Genomic DNA, 19,532 nt, shown 5'->3' with positions numbered 1-19,532 from the left:
AACTACGCAATGGATTTTGATGCGGTTTTTTTTAATAGATAGAGTAATTGAAGAGGAAGGTTTATATGTATAATAACATCCATTAAATATTGGAGAAATCAATAATAAATTACAGTTTCCGAAGCGAAGCGAGGGCGGGTCACTAGTTAATAAATAAAGGAAGGTAAAGTTAGGAAATCCGAGTGCCTTTGTAACAGAAATCGACATAATTACTTCAGTGCGCCGCGTAGGGCACCGGTGACCTACACGGCAGTCGACGTGTTAATATGATACGGTAAAACACAGTCCGTTATCGTTCAGAATCTCTGACCTGGAAAAGATTTGCTGTGTCACTTTACTTGAGATATCTCTGTCTACTTTAGAACTCACAAGGCTTGATGAAGTTTGCAAGCAAAGCAGGAACTTTGTATCACTTTCCTGTCCCGAGTTAAGTCTGAGTCTGGCGGTAGATTTACATATTATTAGATTTCCTGCGGTGCAGTTTGTGTCTTTAGGGCACGTCCGATCCACGAGGGACAAGTTTAAAGAACTTGAGTGAAAGAAAAATAACTTTGACATGCAATGGGCTATTGTTAGGAACTTCAGTTTGAATTCTAAAGGTAATTGTCTTTTAAATATATAAATTAAGCTGTCTTGGCTCTTCATTGTATATAAATTGCGCGCGCGTTAACTTCGACTTATTTTATTTTATTATTTTATTGCTTAGATGGGTGGACGAGCTTACAGCCCACCGGGTGTTAAGTGGTTACTGGAGCCCATAGACATCCACAACGTAAATGCGCCACCCACCTTGAGGTATAAGTTCTAAGGTCTCAAGTATAATTACAACGGCTGCCCCACCCTTCAAACCGAAACGCATTACTGCTTCACGGCGGAAATAGGCAGGGCGGTGGTATCCACCCGCGCGGACTCACAAGAGGTCCTACCACCAGTAATTACGCAAATTATAATTTTGCGAGTTTGTATTTCGCTTTCCATTTTCTTGAGTGCTTCATCACAGGAAGTCGAAGGCTGATAATATAACGGGATGGACGACTCCCCGATTCACTGTTTATTCAATTTAAACTTTACGGGAATTATTAATATTCGATAAGAATCTCTTGAATAAAATAGTATTTAATAATTGTAATTCTGGAAACGTTACTTCAGTTACATTTCGATCGGATGAATTAAGAATTCATAGAGGACTAACGTAGGTACATACTTTCATTTTTATTTTTATAGACAGTGGATATATACTAAGAGTCCTTATAAATATAATGATGACATATAATGTTATATTCTATTACTTTTTGAGCGTTCTAGATGCTACTAGATGTTTCGATATTCGTTCGGCTATTCGGCGATAGATGGCGTTATTCTTACCGGCGTAACAAGCGTAAGATAGCGTTTCAGTGCGCGTTGTGAAGAACACCATAAAATTCCTTTAAACCACGATTAATATCAGTGCGTCTGTGTTTGTTGTATTACTTCACTAGCCTCGATTATTTGCCGGTTCGTGATTTCGTCTAATACACATGATTGCGTCTTGGCAAAAGAATTCCGTGGATGTTGGGTGTGTTCAACCGGGTTCGCAGTCCAGTGGCTTCATTCGAGAGGTTCCAGACTAGCCGTGTATTAATAAAACTCTCAATTGCATACAAAAAACAAAACAAAAAACTGTAAATATATTCAATAATACACAGTTTAACAATTAGCGAGCGGCCTTGAAGGGGTCTTTTGGTGGTTCGGGGTTTTATTGGGGCTCTTTTTTTCCTACCTAAGCTGATAGCCTTGGGAGGCTATTTCAGCGTAACCTTAGCTAGTAGGTAAGCTCACGGGCTCAAACCGGAGGATGTTAAGATCTCGCTTCTGAAACTTTCAATGCAAAGAACTTTCAATGGAAAGTTTTGTAAGTTGCTTCTCGACGTTTGCGGTGCTGTACAAGGCTGATCCACAAATCAAATTATTGGTGACACGAATCGAACTTTTTATAAGTTCAAGTGCTTTTTTCTCCTACTTATTCGTTGGAAGTCTAAGGGGCTATTCCAGATTTTGCGCGGATGGCTAGGTGAGCTCACGGGTTCGACCAGCAAGAATTGGCTAACACGAACCCTAGCAAGAGCAGTGCTTCGCAGAATATATCACCGGATCGGGAACACGACCCACTGAGAAGATCCGGCGAGAAACTCAGTGGGCTTCGGGGCCCTAAGACGATCATTACATCTACGGACCGTTAGATCATCTACCCATTATTGGTATAAGGTAATATAAATTAAAAACCCCCACTACATGATAGTATTTTCTTCGGTACTCACAAGTCATGAACCAAAATCTAAAAACTTCATAACACAGCTTAATTTATTAATTTACAGATTTCGGGGTCATTTTGAAGTCGTCGTGGCCTAAAGGATAAGACGTCCGGTGCATTCGTGTTGAGCGATGTACCGGCGTTCGAATCCCGCAGGCGAATACCATTTTTCTAATGAAATAGCACCGTGTAATAAAAATCAAATCCGCAAAATTATAATTTGCGTAATTATTGGTGGTAGGACCTCTTGTGAATCCGCACGGGTAGGTACCACAACCATGCCTTTTTCTGCCGTGAAGCAGTAATGCGTTTCGGTTTGAAGGGTGGGGCAGCCGTTCTAACCATACTGATACCTTAGAACTAATATCTCAAGGTGGGTGGCGGCATTTACGTTGTGGATGTCTATGGGATCCAGTAACCACTTAACACCAGGTGTGCTGTGAGCTCGTCCACCCAACTATGCAATAAATAAAAAAAATCATAGACGACTTGTATTTTTTTTATTTTTTTTTATTTTGCCTACCGTCATATTCTTTATAAAATATTTTTGTGCTTAAAAACAATTGTTAGTGTATTTTATCCTTTCGTATCTGTATTCCTTTCGAAAGATACGACGCGAATTTACATTTTCTCAGATTTAACTTGATCAAGTGTCGGGTTCCTATTGATTTTGCTTCGGGTCTGATGAGTTTTGTTGTCTTTTAAGCAAATTTAAACTTTACCATCATTTAAATAAAGTCTAATTTACATACAAATGCTTTCGAATGTTTAACTTTGCCAGTCTGCATTGATCGTTGTACTTGACTTCTGTATCGTTTTACTGGTTTCCAATGCAATTTTGAGACTTAATCCTCGCGTAACAAGGTGAGTAATTCATTATTTTCACTGTTCGAAAGCGTAATATGAAGCGTTGCTTAAGTTTGCGAATATCAATGATGGGTTCTAGTTCATAGGCTATGGCAAGTGATCCTAAGATACAGTTGAGATGCCGTGATATCTACGGGCTTCGGAAGCGGCATTTTTTGCCCCTACCTATGCTGATAGCCTTGAGCGACTATAATAGCCACTGCGTTCATCCACAGTGCGTTTCCAGAGATCTTTTTTGCCACGTACCATCCGGCTTTGGAATGAGCTCCTCTCCACGGTGTTTCCCGAGCGCTATGACATGTCCTTCTTCAAACGAGGCTTGTGGAGAGTATTTAACGGTAGGCAGCGTCTTGGTTCTGCCCTTGGCATTGCTGATGTCCATGGGCAACGGTAATCATTCACCATCAGGTGGGCCGTATGCTCGTCTGCCTCAAAGGGCAATAAATAAATAAAAACGGGTTCGGCGAAGACGGTGACCGGTGCTTGAGGTACCTAAAAGCACCGTTAATGGATCGGGAGGATCCGTAATGACTCGAGCAGCCGACCGAGGCGGAGCTCTCTTTGGATGGATGGAATTCATTGGATGGAGTGGATGAATGGAATTCATTGGAAAAGTGAGTCTTAATTACTGTCACTATGGAAGGCAATGACAATGATGAAGAGAATGGCTTCAACGACCCTGATGTCGTCATTTTAATAACTCCATGGAACCAGCCAGCTCTTTCATATATATTTAAACATATATGTCGGCGCAAATATGACTATTTACCTACTGATCATCAACTAATTACTCTGTGATAAGAAATTGATGTTAAACAGTTCCTTTTATTGTAATTTCAATACTTTAAAACGTGTTTGAAAAACGTGTAAACCCGCTCACGTGTTTGAAAAACGTGTAAACCCGCTCACGTGTTTGAAAAACGTGTAAACACGCTCACGTGTTTAAAACGTGTCAACACGCTCACGGGTACGAAGCCCCATAAATACGGCCGTGCTGTCTAGCACTGATTGATTCGTGTCCGAGCCGTTGTACTGTACGGATATCTCTGTAACGTTGTTATGCTTCTCGTGCAATATACGAAGTTTTCGTGAAGTTCTCGTGAAGTTTTGTTTCGGAAACCCAAACAAGAGTCATTCGTCAAGAAAGTGATGACCGTGACGTCGGCGGTGCTGACGTCACACTTTTTACAAACAAAACGGACGTCCCTACTCCGTCATCAGAAGCGGGATCACACGCCGCCTCCGCTCAGCAACAACCTGGTGACCAGATAACCGTATCGGCGGATAATGACTACCCTCCAGCATCAGCCGATAAGCCTGTACCGTCTGCTTCACAAACCAGCATGGTCGAGCGACGGAATCAACAATCAACTGATCAATGAATACAAAAGATAAGTTTTTATTTTTGATTACTAAAATTTCACCACAAAATTCATCTGAAGACCATGATATCATTACACAACGAACAACACCTTACACATTCTTATCCCACCTTCAATAAATCTACGAGAACCTCCGAGAAATCTACGAGAACCTCCGAGAAATCTACGAAAACCTCCGAGAACCCTACAATAAAATCGCATTAATAGTCTCAAACTTACATAGTTACAAGTAACGCAAGTATAACAGATGCGCTACTCAGAGAAACTTTTTATTCCTGCAGATCAATGGGAATCAAAGAAAACCCTCGAGAATCAACGAGGCTGGTGCAGAGCGCGCACCGCCCAAGTGGGAACATATGCCGCCTCCGCTGAGCAACAACCTGGAGACCAGATAACCGTATCGGCGGAAGAAGACTACCCACCAGCATCAGCCGATGAACCTCTACCATCTACTTCACAAACCAGGATGGTCGAACAACAAAATCAACAATCGGCATAAGGATAAGTTTTTATTTTTGATTAATAAAATTACGCCACCACATGAGTACCACAGTGTACGCCACCACATGAGTACCACAGTGTACGCCACCACATGAGTAACGCAGTGTACGCCACCACATGAGTACCACAGTGTACGCCACCACATGATTACCACAGTGTACGCCCACTACATAAGTACCACAGGTGTACGTCCACTACATAAGTACCACAGTGTACGTCCACTACATAAGTACCACAGTGTACGTCCACTACATAAGTACCACAGTGTACGTCCACTACATAAGTACCACAGTGTACGTCCACTACATAAGTACCACAGTGTACGTCCACTACATAAGTACCACAGTGTACGTCCACTACATAAGTACCACAGTGTGCGTCCACTACATAAGTACCACAGTGTGCGTCCACTACATAAGTACCACAGTGTACGTCCACTACATAAGTACCACAGTGTACGTCCACTACATAGTACCACAGTGTACGTTCACTACATAAGTACCACAGTGTACGTCACAATATAAAACTACACAAAATAAGTTATTTTCAAAGTAACATAAAAAGGTACACAGATACCAATCTCAGAAACAGACATTCCATTGTTTCAGATGGACTCCATGAACTCTCTGGTGATACACCATACATGGGCGGCTGGTGCAGAGCGCGCACCGCCTGTCAGTATGGCCGTGTCGGCGCAAATATGACTATTTACCTACTGATCATCAACTAATTACTCTGTGATAAGAAATTGATGTTAAACAGTTCCTTTTATTGTAATTTCAATACTTTAAAACGTGTTTGAAAAACGTGTAAACCCGCTCACGTGTTTGAAAAACGTGTAAACCCGCTCACGTGTTTGAAAAACGTGTAAACACGCTCACGTGTTTAAAACGTGTCAACACGCTCACGGGTACGAAGCCCCATAAATACGGCCGTGCTGTCTAGCACTGATTGATTCGTGTCCGAGCCGTTGTACTGTACGGATATCTCTGTAACGTTGTTATGCTTCTCGTGCAATATACGAAGTTTTCGTGAAGTTCTCGTGAAGTTTTGTTTCGGAAACCCAAACAAGAGTCATTCGTCAAGAAAGTGATGACCGTGACGTCGGCGGTGCTGACGTCACACTTTTTACAAACAAAACGGACGTCCCTACTCCGTCATATATAAGTATGTTTGTAACCGTATGTAACCGTAACAAAGGGAATGCTAAATTGGGTCCGTGCGTGATTTGTTGCCAGTTATTATTATTTATTAGTCTTCTTCTTCTTAGTCGCACGTACTTCATTGCTGAAGGTCGTGTCCTTGAAAGGCCTTCGTGGTCTTTGCATAATCATCTTCCATTTCGTTGGGTTTTCGATTATTATTAGTACAGGTAACAATTATAAACGGTTATTATTAGAATAACACTAGCTGTACCCGTCCGCTTCGCTGGGCGTTTAAAATTAGCATTATTACTTCTCACCCCCACAAAGATTCTCATCATTAACGCCCCCGCAATTGGTGTAGGGAGTCCAACGCATATCTAAATATTAACCTATCCATTAAGTACGTGTATTTTCTACATGGATACCAAGTTTCAAGTCAATCGGATAGATGGTTCAGTAGTTATAACGGAGCATCCGTAAAAACTACTGTAGATTTATTTATTAGGATAGATTAATGGACGTTAATATAGTATAAATAGCTATTATCTGCGTATTCATCTTGACTGTCGGACAGACACGCACGATTGATTTTAGGCGGAATCGAGACATTCAAACGAACCAATCTATATATTAATACGCGAAGCAAAAACTTTGTATCCCTTTTTACGAAAATTGCGCGGACGGAGGAGTATGAAATTTTCCACACTTATAGAGAATATAGAGAGGAAGTGCACAATGCTAATATTTTTTTGTAAAATAATGCATAAAAGATACATTAAATCAATAAAGAAAACATTACACACACTACATACCATGTATTTGACGCACACACGCATGCAATTTATTGTCAAACTTTTGTTCTTGACGTCTGTGGTCAAATTGACAATAGTATAAATATTATTTGCCTTTATTAATATTTTTTTATAGTGTAGCCTTGGCGAAATTTGTGATTAAAGAACTATAAAATACAATCATAATAGTGTACAAACTTACAATTCCAATTAATTATTATAGTCGAATTTCGACTACTGCGGGACCTCTAGTTTAACAAAAAATATAAGCATAATTTCGTAAAGACGTTTCAAAATAAATAGATCCGTTCCTTGGCGACCAAAAGGGCACAATAAGATTGATTACGGGTGAACAAGCTCTCGCTTTTGTACGAGGAAAGGGTCACCAATTACAATATTTTCACGATAAGATATTCCTGAAATGTATTCAGATGGTAAAACGGATTATTAAGTGTCTCTTTTGTGTGTAAATTTTTTTATTGCTTATATGGGTGGACGAGCTCACGGCCCACCTGGTGTTAAGTGGTTACTGGAGCCCATAGACATCCACAACGTAAATGCGCCACCCATCTTGAGATATAAGTTCTAAGGTCTCAGTATAGTTACAACGGCTACCCCACTCTTCAAACCGAAACGCATTAATGGTTCACGGCAGAAATAGACGGGGCGGTGGTACCTACCCGTGCGGACTCACAAGAGGTCCTACCACCAGTAATTACGCAAATTATAATTTTGCGGGTTTGATTTTTATTACACGATGTTATTCCTTCACCGTGGAAGTCAATCGTGAACATTTGTTAAGTACGTATTTCATTCGAAAAATTGGTACCCGCCTGCGGGATTCGCAACAACGAATGCACCGGACGTCTTATCCTTTAGGCCACGACGACTTCAAGAAGGTCCCAAAATAAGTAGAGGTTGGACATGTAGGTTGTTTCTGTCTGGTACTTCAGATGAGCCACGCCTCCATACGTAAGCCATACGACCTGCCATATGTTATTAATACGCTTTTATTAGCTTCAGACGTATGTATGTAACGGAATCTTTGAACATGATTTTGACCCCCTTCAAAACGTCGGATTTACTAGAAATTTGATGTAATTATTAAGGACCGATGACAATTCAATATTTAAAAAAAAATTAAAAAAATTGAAAAAGTTGATATTCAACTAAAAAATTAAACATAAATAATAGTTTAAAAAAAAACTAACAAAATATGCTTTTATAGAAAATCCAACTAAAAAATAGAAAATAAATTTTAATTAATTTGAATTATAAATAGTGTAAGAAAAAAATATTTTATTGTAAAACAAGCGTGGGGTGCATGGTATCAGTAGTTATAAATATTTTATGAACAGATATGAGTAGAAGGGTTATTTTGATAACCTAAAAAGCACCCCACGCTTTTCTTACAATAAAATAATGTTTTGTTACACTATTTTTAATTCAAATTTATTAAAATTTATTTTCTATTTTTTAGTTGGATTTTTTATAAAAGCGTGTTTTGTTAATTTTTTTAAAATTATGATTTATTTTTATTGACTAGCTAAATTGCACATATAGTCCACTGGAGAAAATTATGTCGTAATAACCCGGAAGCACCGTGGAGATGTTTGTTTCAGAGCCTAAGGGTGGGTGGCTTAAAAAAATAAGTAAAAACAGAGAAAGAACCAATGTCCCTCTGTAGACGACTTATGAAGGAACATACAAAGGTGAGTTTTTGTGTTTGAATAAAATTATACATATATAACAGACCCGGGATTATCCATTTCCACAAAGCAACCTTTTCATTCTTATGTACATGTAGGTATAAAAAGAACTTGAATTACAGAAAATCGGATATGGCATTTTACCTCAAGTTGAATTTATAACAAAACTAGCTGACCCGGCAGACTTCGTAGTACCTCAATCGATAAATAAAAGACCTAAACTTTTGTATAAAATAAATTTAAAACAAACAAAAGGAATTTTGATATTTATCTACCTTTTAAACGTTCTCTGGACTTCTACAAATAATTCAAGACCAAAATTAGCCAAGTCGGTCCAGCCGTTGTCGAGTTTTAGCGAGACTAACGAACAACAATTCATTTTTATATATAACTATATATAGATTATTTTGGATATAAGCGAAGAGAGGACAAAGCGCCATGCGGTGGGTTGATCAGGTATCGGAGCGCTTAAAGATAATTTGAAGTGCATTCATCAGGCCAGTGACAGAAATCGATGTGTTCGTCAAACTGTAATAAAGAAATCACTGTTCTCAGCAATGAGGGATCAAAGAAGTAGGACGAGGAAAAATCATGGATCTTTGAATGAATGAATGAATGACTGAATGATTAGAAATTTAATGTAAACCTCTACAAAGATTAAAACCTCTACCACTGGTGGTAGGACCTCTTGGGAGTCCGCACGGGTAGGTACCACCACCCCGCCTGTTTCCGCCGTGAAGCAGTAATGCGTTTCGGTTCGAAGGGTGGGGTAGCCGTTGTAACTGAGACCTTAGAACTCATATCTCGAAGTGGGTGGCGCATTTACGTTGTAGATGTCTATGGGCTCCAATAACCACTTAACACCAGGTGGGCTGTGAGTTCGTCCATCCATCTAAGCAATAAAAAAAACTTCAGAGGTGTCAAGGGACACCCGGATGGAACGAAGTTCCTTTCGATTAATTGGTGAAGGAATTGTAATTTTTTTTTTAAGTTATAATAATAAATTACGGCATTATGAAGAAGAAAAAAACAATACTATGAACTAAATTACTATTGTTGAAACGCTATCTCGAGAAACTGTACTCATTACGCGGACCAATCGGATACGAGCAATGTCACGCGATAAGCGCCTACACGTTGATTGGTCAGAATGACGGATCTAAAAAGTGTCGTGACAACTTTTCGTAAGAATTTTTTCCGTCTAGCCCCCTTTCACAACGCGCGATAAGGAACTTCGATCCAAAAATAAAAAAATATCTGTAGATTATTTTTCGTCGTTAATGCTTAAACTATTAAATATAAAGTAGACATACATAGCGCATATATCTAAATGAAAAAACAAAAAATCGGTTGTCTGTAAAGTCGGTGTACTTACGATAGTTGAACGTGACAACGTCATAAGAAAATACTGATGGAATGGTTTCATTATTCAAAAGAAAATTTTAATTTTATTTGTTTGATAGATATTTTGTATGGACAATTGACACCACATTCACTTTTCACTGAACTTCATACTTGACGAAAACATGTAAATGTATTATTGTATAGCAGCTGTCCACGCGGATGCATCGCTTACTCAAGTAGGAGAGAGACAGATGTCGAACGCTGGGCCTTGGGCTGGGAGGCGTTCGGCAAACTGGGTGGAGTCTTTTCATCGCACATACCACAGTGCTTGAAAACGAAAGTTTTTAACCAGTGGTAATGGCTTACGGAGCCGAAACGTGGACACTCACAGTACGGTTGGTCCGTCAGCCCAAAGTCGCTCGGCGAGCCATGGAAAGAGCCATGCTCGGAGTTTCTCTGAAGGATAAAATCCGGAATGAGATTATTCGACAGAGAACTAAAGTCATCGACATAGCTCAAAGAGTCAGCAAGCTGAAGTGGCAGTGGGCTGGCCATATATGCCGTAGGACTAACGATCGCTGGAGCAGACGGGTACTCGAGTGGAGACCGCGCAGCGGAAGACGTAACGTGGTACGCCCCCTGGCTAGATGGTGCGATGACCTCCGCACGGTGGCCGGCAAGAAAGGATGAGGAGAGCCGCAGACCGGGCTCAGGGGTGTAGATTGGGAGAGGCCTATGTCCAGCAGTGGACGACTGTGGGCTGTTGATGATGATGATGATGAGATGTCGAACGCTGCCGAACGCGGAGGCCGATTGTGCCTCTTTGTCGCTCGTTGCGCGCTCTCGCTTGCACTTCAAGTCTTAAATGGAACGCCTCAGAGCGAGGTAACGCCGCATGAGTCATGTTTTTTCGTGCGTGCAGCCGGCACCGTCGAATTATAGACGTTGTCACGTCAAAAAAAGTTATTAAGTGGTCAAAAATGAATCTGGACAATTTTTGACTCGAATTTTAACCACAAAAACAGTATTCAAGATTCTGAGAGAGACGTCTTCAGTTTTTCGCGCATCCACAACATACTTATTATGTGAAGATCTTTTTGTCTTTCTTGAAAAACGTCGTCCATTATCGGAGTCACAGACAGCGCTATTGAACAAAATGTAGCTCTACTCATTACATCCGCTTCCTACTGGTTCTTATCAAGCAAATGCACTTGGATAAGTATTCTGGCCACTTTAAGCTTAATACCGCGGTGATGTTGCACAATTACTCAAGATTTTACACCTCATTTATAAGGGTCTTTGAAAATCGAGTCCTATGTCTTTGTGGTAAAGTTAAAAATGTTCTGTGTTTAAAATTGCGAGATCCGGCATTGAGCCGGTGATTCGAAGACGCGTCTGGGGATTAATTAATCGATTTTTTTAAGGTTGTTTTCAACGAGAGATCCTTCTTATACAGCGTGGTCCGAGATTCAAAGGAGGGGTTTATACTTATATAATAATATATAAATGGATTGCTGTTCGTTTGTCTCGCTAAAACTGGAGAACGGCGGGTCCGATTTGGCTAATTTTGGTCTTGAATTATTTGTGGAAGTCCAGAGAAGGTTTAAAACGTAAATAAATATGAAAATGGTCGGAATTATTACATAAAAATAACAAATTTGTTGTTCCTTTGATGTGTCCTTCGTCGGACGGATTCCTTTTGTTTGTTTTAAGTTTATTTTAAACAAAAATTTAGGTCTTTTATTTATCGATTGAGGCACTACGAAGTCTGCCAGGTCAGCTAGTTAATGAATATTTTTTAATACAAATCCACTATAGTATGCTTTTTTTGGCAGATGTGCATACAGACTACCTGGTAAATAGTCACTGCGGCTCGTGGACATCAGCAACACCAGAGCACAGTTAAACCGCTGCCTACTACAATTGGACTACTGTATGTTTGTATGTTTGTTGGAGGAGGCCTTTGTCGATTGGCAAACAGATCTGCAGAAAATAAGAAAAATTCAAATAATAGGCTAGATTAAGGTTTAAATAAAATTTAAGTTTTCTATACGTTATATTTAATTTTAGTCATATAATTGTAATATGGATCTGAATAAAAGGCTATATTATTATTATTATGTTTGTCCCCTATACGTACCGAAACCATTCATCTTATCATGATGAAATTTCGTACAGTTGTTGTTGGAAATTCAGAGAAGGAATCTGTAGTATAATCAAGGTACCCTCAGACACAACTAGGTTTCTCGCCGGATATTCTCAAGGGGTCGCCGTTCCGATCCGGTGGTAGATAAGGCGAAGCAATGCTCTTGCTAGGACCAGTGTTAGTAAATTCGTCAGGTCAGAGCCACGTGAGCCATCTACTCGCCCGGTGAATCTAGTATAATCCCTAGAAGTTACTAGAATAGTAGGTAGGTTACTAGGTTCCTAGAATAGGTAGAAAAAAACAATCATCGTACAACAGATGACTCGCGAGTTATTAAGAAGTCGATGTCATGTCATTTTTGTCAATGTTCATGTCATTAGCAATAATATATTATATTAAATGAAACTAAATAGCGATCTTTAATCGATCGCAATTTAAAACAAAAAACTTAATAAATTGATGTGAGAAATAAACTTTCAGGTTAAAAAAGTAGTTGTTATCTGTGTGTCATATGTGTATTATATATAAGAGTCAGGCCAATGATATGATACGTAGATATTATTACGTCACTAGTTTATGTGTATTGAAGTCGTCGTGGCCTAAGGGATAAGACGTCCGGTGCATTCATATCTAGCGATGCAACAGTGTTCGAATCCCGCAGGCGGGTACCAATTTTTCTAATGTAATATGTACTTAACAAATGTTCACGATTGACTTCCACGGTGAAGGAATAACATCGTGTAATAAAAATAAAAATCCGCAAAATTATAATTTGCGTAATTACTGGTGGTAGGACCTCTTGTGAGTCCGCGCGGGTAGGTACCACCGCCCTGCCTATTTCTGCCGTGAAGCAGTAATGCGTTTCGGTTTGAAGGGTGGGGCAGCCGTTGTAACTATACTTGAGACCTTAGAACTTATATCTCAAGGTGGATGGCGCATTTACGATGTAGATGTCTATGGGCTCCAGTAACCACTTGACACCAGGTGGGCTGTGAGCTCGTCCAGACATCTATGCAATAAAAAAAAAAAACAACTATGATTACCTCTTTAATACACAGTCGAGAGAGTTATGTCTGAATCTTCATTCTCTTTGTGTCAGTCAACAAAATTCATTGAATGAACGATACTCCGCGAAAAGAAAAAAGAATATGATAAAAAAAAAATGAAATTGAAAGGAGCATTCTAAATAATAGAGACAAAAATATGTTGCTATTTTACGTCATTGCTGTATTAAAATCATTTTGTTCCTTCGAGCTTTTAGTAAATTGAAAGGCCTTTCTCTTGTGTCCCCTGATGTTTATAGTGCCGGACAAATAAATCGGCTGTGATTATAACAACCAAAAAAAAAACCTTGTTTTGTCTGTAAAGTCGGTTTGGGACGATATTTTTACGTGATAGGGTAGTTTTCAATTTTGTGGCCAAAAGTAACGATTTCATGAATTTAAACTTTCTCTAATTTTCCATTTTTTTTGTATTCAGAATAAAAAATGCTTCATCACAATCAAGTCAATCACTCATTTATTGATAATATTATATAATATTCATTTATAATTTTCATTTTACGCATTTAATAACGCCAACACGGATGACAATTTAAATAGAAGCTTTTTTTAAAAGTTCAGAAATCGTTTTTGTTTTTAATAATGTTTTAATATCCAATTAGTTTCTCTTTATTATTGTATTATATACTGATTAAATAAAATTGCCGAATTTCAACACGCCTTACTGAAAAAATAACAAACAATTGAATAAATTTTAATTTCGAACCAGTGATACGAATTATATTTGGGGTAGTTTTTAACTCCTAATTTACCAGTGTTTACGAATATATAGTTATAGGACCACGTGCCTGTTGTCATGACAACACATTTACTGTACTTATAATTACGGTAACATTAAGGTTATGAGAATTAAATTAAAAAACTCGCATTTGGCCCCAAATTTAAAAACTACCAGATGACGTCAGTAGCTGAACTGCTAGTTCTGACGTCACGCGAGAAGAGAGATAAACGTCTTACAAGCCAACGTTTCGCGCCTTCGGTTGCTCAGGCTCAGGCGGAACGTGACACTTTTTTGCGCATGCAGCCGATGTACATCAATTTATAAGACGCTATCGCGTCAAAAAATCTAGCCAAATTAAGCCCTAAAGGTCAGTATAGTAAACGACTCGCCAAGATCTATTAAGAAAATATATTATAACATTAATTGAAAATAGAATTTAACTGGTCATTTTTAATTTATTTCTTGTCGCTATCCACCGTGGCGTATTAATTTCAGATAAACCGGGAAAAACACTAGTGCAATTCCGAGCCGACTCGCACAAGTGCCACGCATGTTAATCAATTCGCTACGAGTATAATATTGTTACACCGATAAGAATGACGCCATCTATCGCCGAATAGTCGAACGAATAATCGAAGGATCTAGTAGCATCTAGAATGATCGAGAAGTACAGCGCCATCTATTGTCAGATAGCGGAAAAACAATACTCGAATTTTGTGGAATATTCTCGATAATTCTAGGGATGTGACATCGGCTATAAAAGCGTTGCAGAGATGGCACGCAGTCAGTCAGTAATCGGAACTATTCGAAGCGAAACAGCGAACGGATCACCTGAAGCGAAGCGGAAGAAGCGAACTGAGAATTTTAAAATGTTTGTGAAGTGTTTTAAGTGTTCTGAGTGATAAATACAATGTTAACTTGTACATTGTTGGAACTTTTTATTTATCCCGAATCCTAGCGCGTAAAAATATTTCTGGGCACCAGCGAATATTACTGCCATAATGCGTTATAAATAAGGTGGGTGTCCATTTATGTTGTAGATGTCTATGGGCTCCAGTGACCACTTAACCCCAGGTGGGCTGTGAGCTCGTCCACCCATCTAAGCAATAAAAAAAATATAATAATAAATATGTTTATCACACAAATGTTTGAGATGTGGGTATCGAACCCACGAGCCCCGGACCAGCTGAAGCGCTAATTGCTGGACCGCCGTGCCAGTCCATCATTCAGTTGCATCACTTAATGTTTCTGCAATAAGCAAAGGAAAATTACGGATCATTTGAAATGATATAGAGCAAAAGATCAAAGTTTTTGGTTTCTTTTGTCATTTCAAGGAATCATCATGCGCCTAATTAATAATAGTGAAAAAAACAATTTTCAATTTTCACAATAAAACATAACGATTAATTTTTTACTGACTGGAATTGTGATTGGAATACAGAAGCATCAAAAATAAATAAACAATAATAAAACTTAGTTGCGTTTTCTGTGATATAATAAAAAAAAAAATATTTAAAGCCCTTACTCTCTTTTAAAATTAATATAAAAAACAAAACTGAACTCTCTTTCCACTGAATGAGAGACAGGTCTAAGAAAGAATCAAAGAAAAAACTTTTTTAAACTAAAAAAAATATAGCTTATAATACCATAAACATAATTCACAGTCACATCATGAATTCACTGGAAAAAAAACATCGGAAAATAATACATTTGCACGCTATCTTTTTGTCCGCCACTATACGGGATTCGGAGGGAGAGAGAAAAACGTATAATATCCGTTGTTCCACGACCGCGCGCGTAGTCATTGTCATGAAATATGTATTTAAAAACTTCGGGGACCATCGCCCGTGACTTATTGACATACCAGAGAAGTTTCCCGCTTAAATTTGTTATACTGTACGGTTTTTGTGTAAGTAAGTGTACGGGTGCTTTGTCTGCATTAAAAAAAATGTGTCTCGAAGGAGTTTTTTTTGAGGATTTGTGGTATTATAGACGCATAAATTTAAATTAGGAGTTAAACTGGCAATTTAACTGGCTGTTTAACTTTTTAACCGTAGTTGGGGAGATGTAAGCTATTGAAGTCGCCGCGAGAGATGGGACTATGCCGGAGTACCGACATCAATTTTGCTGTGAAAACTTTTCAGAATCTAAATTTCTTACTGGTGGTAGGACCTCTTGTGAGTCCGCACGGGTAGGTACCACCAACCTGCCTATTTCTGCCGTGAAGCAGTAATGCGTTGCGGTTTGAAGGGTGGGGCAGCCGTTGTAACCATACTGAGACCTTAGAACTTATATCTCACGGTGAGTAGCGCATTTACGCTGTAGATGTCTATGGTCTCCAGTAACCACTTAACACCAGGTGGGCTGTAAGCTCGTCCATCCATCTAAGCAATAAAAAAAAAAGATAAACAGGCACACTAGAGAAGTGTGCAGAAGCAGCTATCATACAACAGAAGATATTATACAGAAGCATGAATTGAATCACATTTTTAAAATAAGTTCGCAAAATGTCTACAAGTTCGCAACAAGAGCATTTGGATTGTCGATCCACTGTGCAGTGATACGCGCTTGGTAGAAGATGTTCTCATTTTTAATTCCTCCAAAGTCGTATATAATAGAACATATTAATAGGTGAAGCAAAAACTTTGTATCCCTTTTTACGAAAATTGCGCGGACGGAGGAGTATGAAATTTTCCACACTTATAGAGAATATAGAGAAGAAGTGCACAATGCTAATATTTTTTTCAAATAATGCATAAAAGATACAATAAATCAATAAAGAAAACATTACACACACTACCATGTATTTGACACACACACGCATGCATACTGTTCATTATTATCAAACTTTTGTTCTTGACGTCTGTTGTCAAATTGAGAATAGATTAAATATTGTTTCTCTTTATTAATATTTTTTATAGTGTAGTCTTGGCGAAATTTGTGATTATAGAAGTATAAAATACAATCATAATAGTGCACAAACTTACAATTCCAATTAATTATAGTCGAATTTCGACTACTGCGGGACCTCTAGTTTAAGTAAAATACGTGATTTAAATATAAGAACTTCAAACTACTAATTTTTTTTTTTTATTTTTTTTTTTATTGCCCTTGTAGGCAGACGAGCATACGGCCCACCTGATGGTGAGTGGTTACCGTTGCCCATGGACTTCAGCAATGCCAGGGGCAGAACCAAGCCGCTGCCTACCGCTTAATACTCTCCACAAGCCTCGTTTGAAGAAGGACATGTCATAGCGCTCGGGAAACACCGTGGAGGGGAGCTCATTCCATAGCCGGATGGTACGTGGCAAAAAAGATCTCTGGAAACGCACTGTGGATGACCGCAGTGGCTCCAGGTAGTACGGATGAACTCTACTCCGGTGGCGGGCGGTGCGATGGTAAAAACGAGATGCCGGTATCATCTCGAACAATTCCTCAGAGCACTCCCCATGGAACATACGGTACAAAATACAGAGGGAACCGAAGTCCCTCCGCAGACCCAGAGGTTCCAAACGATCCGTGAGATTACGTTATAAATTCAAATAAGAACCCAAATACGTTGTAAAAACAAAGTATATTATTTTATTCGTTTCAATTATTACTGGTGGTAGAGCAGCTTGTTAGTCCGCACGGGTAGGTACCACCACCCCGCCTGTTTCTGCCGTGAATTCAATACATTAAATATACTATACAATACAATTTACCAACGATTACAAAATTAATAAAATAAAATACAACTCACAAATAATTGTTTAATTAAATTGTTTTCATTATTTATTGTTTGAATCTTTAAAATATTTACAAATTGAAAAATAATAATGTTTAAAGTATTTTGGGTGTTCTACAATTAACAATGAACGTTCATAATCAATTTGAGCGTCCATGTAAACCAACCACATTATTACTTAATTTATTATTTATTATTTTGATGGGTGGCGCATTTACGTTGTGGATGTCTATGGGCTCCAGTAACCACTTAACACCAGGTGGGCTGTGAGCTCGTCCACGCATCTAAGCAATTAAAAAAAAAAAAAAAAAACACTCACACGCACTTACACACATCGACACAACACAATTAGATTCAAACTTATAAATATTCTGCAAGTTATCATTCGACAAAATTCATCTACCTATTTAACTGCCTCACCTTTACCTTAGTTGGACTATCTGTGTTCATTAATTATTTAAAAATTTTTTGGAAACATAATGTGTTTCTTTAATTGGCTCATGTTTGTGAAAACATCCTCTGTACCTTGTGTCTAGTTAAATGCGGTTGAAACATTGTTGATTAAATAAATAAAATAAAATAAAAAATTATATAAAATCGTCACCAGAAATTAGGTATAATTTCTAAATAAAATGTCCTCGTTTAAAAAGATCTCATTTTTGGATTACAATTTGAACTAAACTCAAATAAGCAAAGGAACAAGTCAAACGAAACTCTCTCGCAAATCACGGAGGCAGTAAAACCGACAGAGCTTCCTTCGACTTTAAATCGAGTTCGATAGCAAATGGGTTCGAAAGAGAATGAGCGAAAGAGAACTAATTGAAAGTAAATGAGTGTCTGTTTCGTGTTGTCTTTCAAACGCAACGACAAATCGTCTTTTTTTTATTTGTTAGATGGGTGGACGAGCTCACACCTGGTGTTAATTAGTTACTGGAGCCCATAGACATCTACAACGTAAATGCGCCACCCACCTTGAGATATAAGTTCTAAGTATTAACTATACTATACAGGCGCACAGACAAACACCCGAATGAATTTCGTATCTTATGTAACCTATTCATCGGCACAACAAGCTTGTGTTTGTTCCTAGTATTTCTATTATGTATGTCCGACTTTTTAGGAAACTCCTCAATATGTTTACGAACATACATCAAATTTTCAAAAATGTACTAAGATAGCATAGTGAGAACTTTAATTTCTTAAAATTTTTCCCTCAGGGATTCCTTTGAGTGCATATTATAAATAGCACGTATAGCTCGGCTGCCCCAACCTTCAAACCGAAACGCATTACTGCTTCACGGCAGAAATTGGCATGGTGGTGGTGCCTTCCCGTGAGGACTCGAGAGGTCCTACCACCAGTAAACTCAAAAGATCCTACCACCACTAAAAAGTCACAATAAAGCACTCAGAGACATGTCGCCTACCGAGTTTCTCGCCGGATCTTCTCAGTGGGTTGCGATTGTAGATTTAGCTGGTAGATTCAGCGAAGCACTCACTGCTCTTGCTAGGGCTAGTGTTAGCAAATTCACTCAATTTGAGTCCGTGAGCTCACCCACCCGTCCGCGTGTAGCTGCAATAGACTCGCCACCAGCGAATAAGTACGGAAAAAAATACATGTTACGTATTCTAAAAGATGAATCAACGCTTCTCGTATACTCGTACGTATTTTATTATACTAATCGCAGTTATACGGTCATGAGCCATTATTTTTTAGGTAACACCCAAAGGGAAATCACAGGAAAATATTCGACCTTTAGTGCTTTTAAAAATTTGGGTTGAACACCCAAGACAGTACTGTCGGAACTTCCACCACATGATTGAGGTGATTGCGACCAGTCTACGAGTGCT

This window comes from Bombyx mandarina, chromosome 20 (assembly GCF_030267445.1).
Source record: "Bombyx mandarina strain Sakado chromosome 20, ASM3026744v2".
Lineage (NCBI taxonomy): Eukaryota > Metazoa > Arthropoda > Insecta > Lepidoptera > Bombycidae > Bombyx > Bombyx mandarina.
This window is presented reverse-complemented; position numbering follows the sequence as displayed.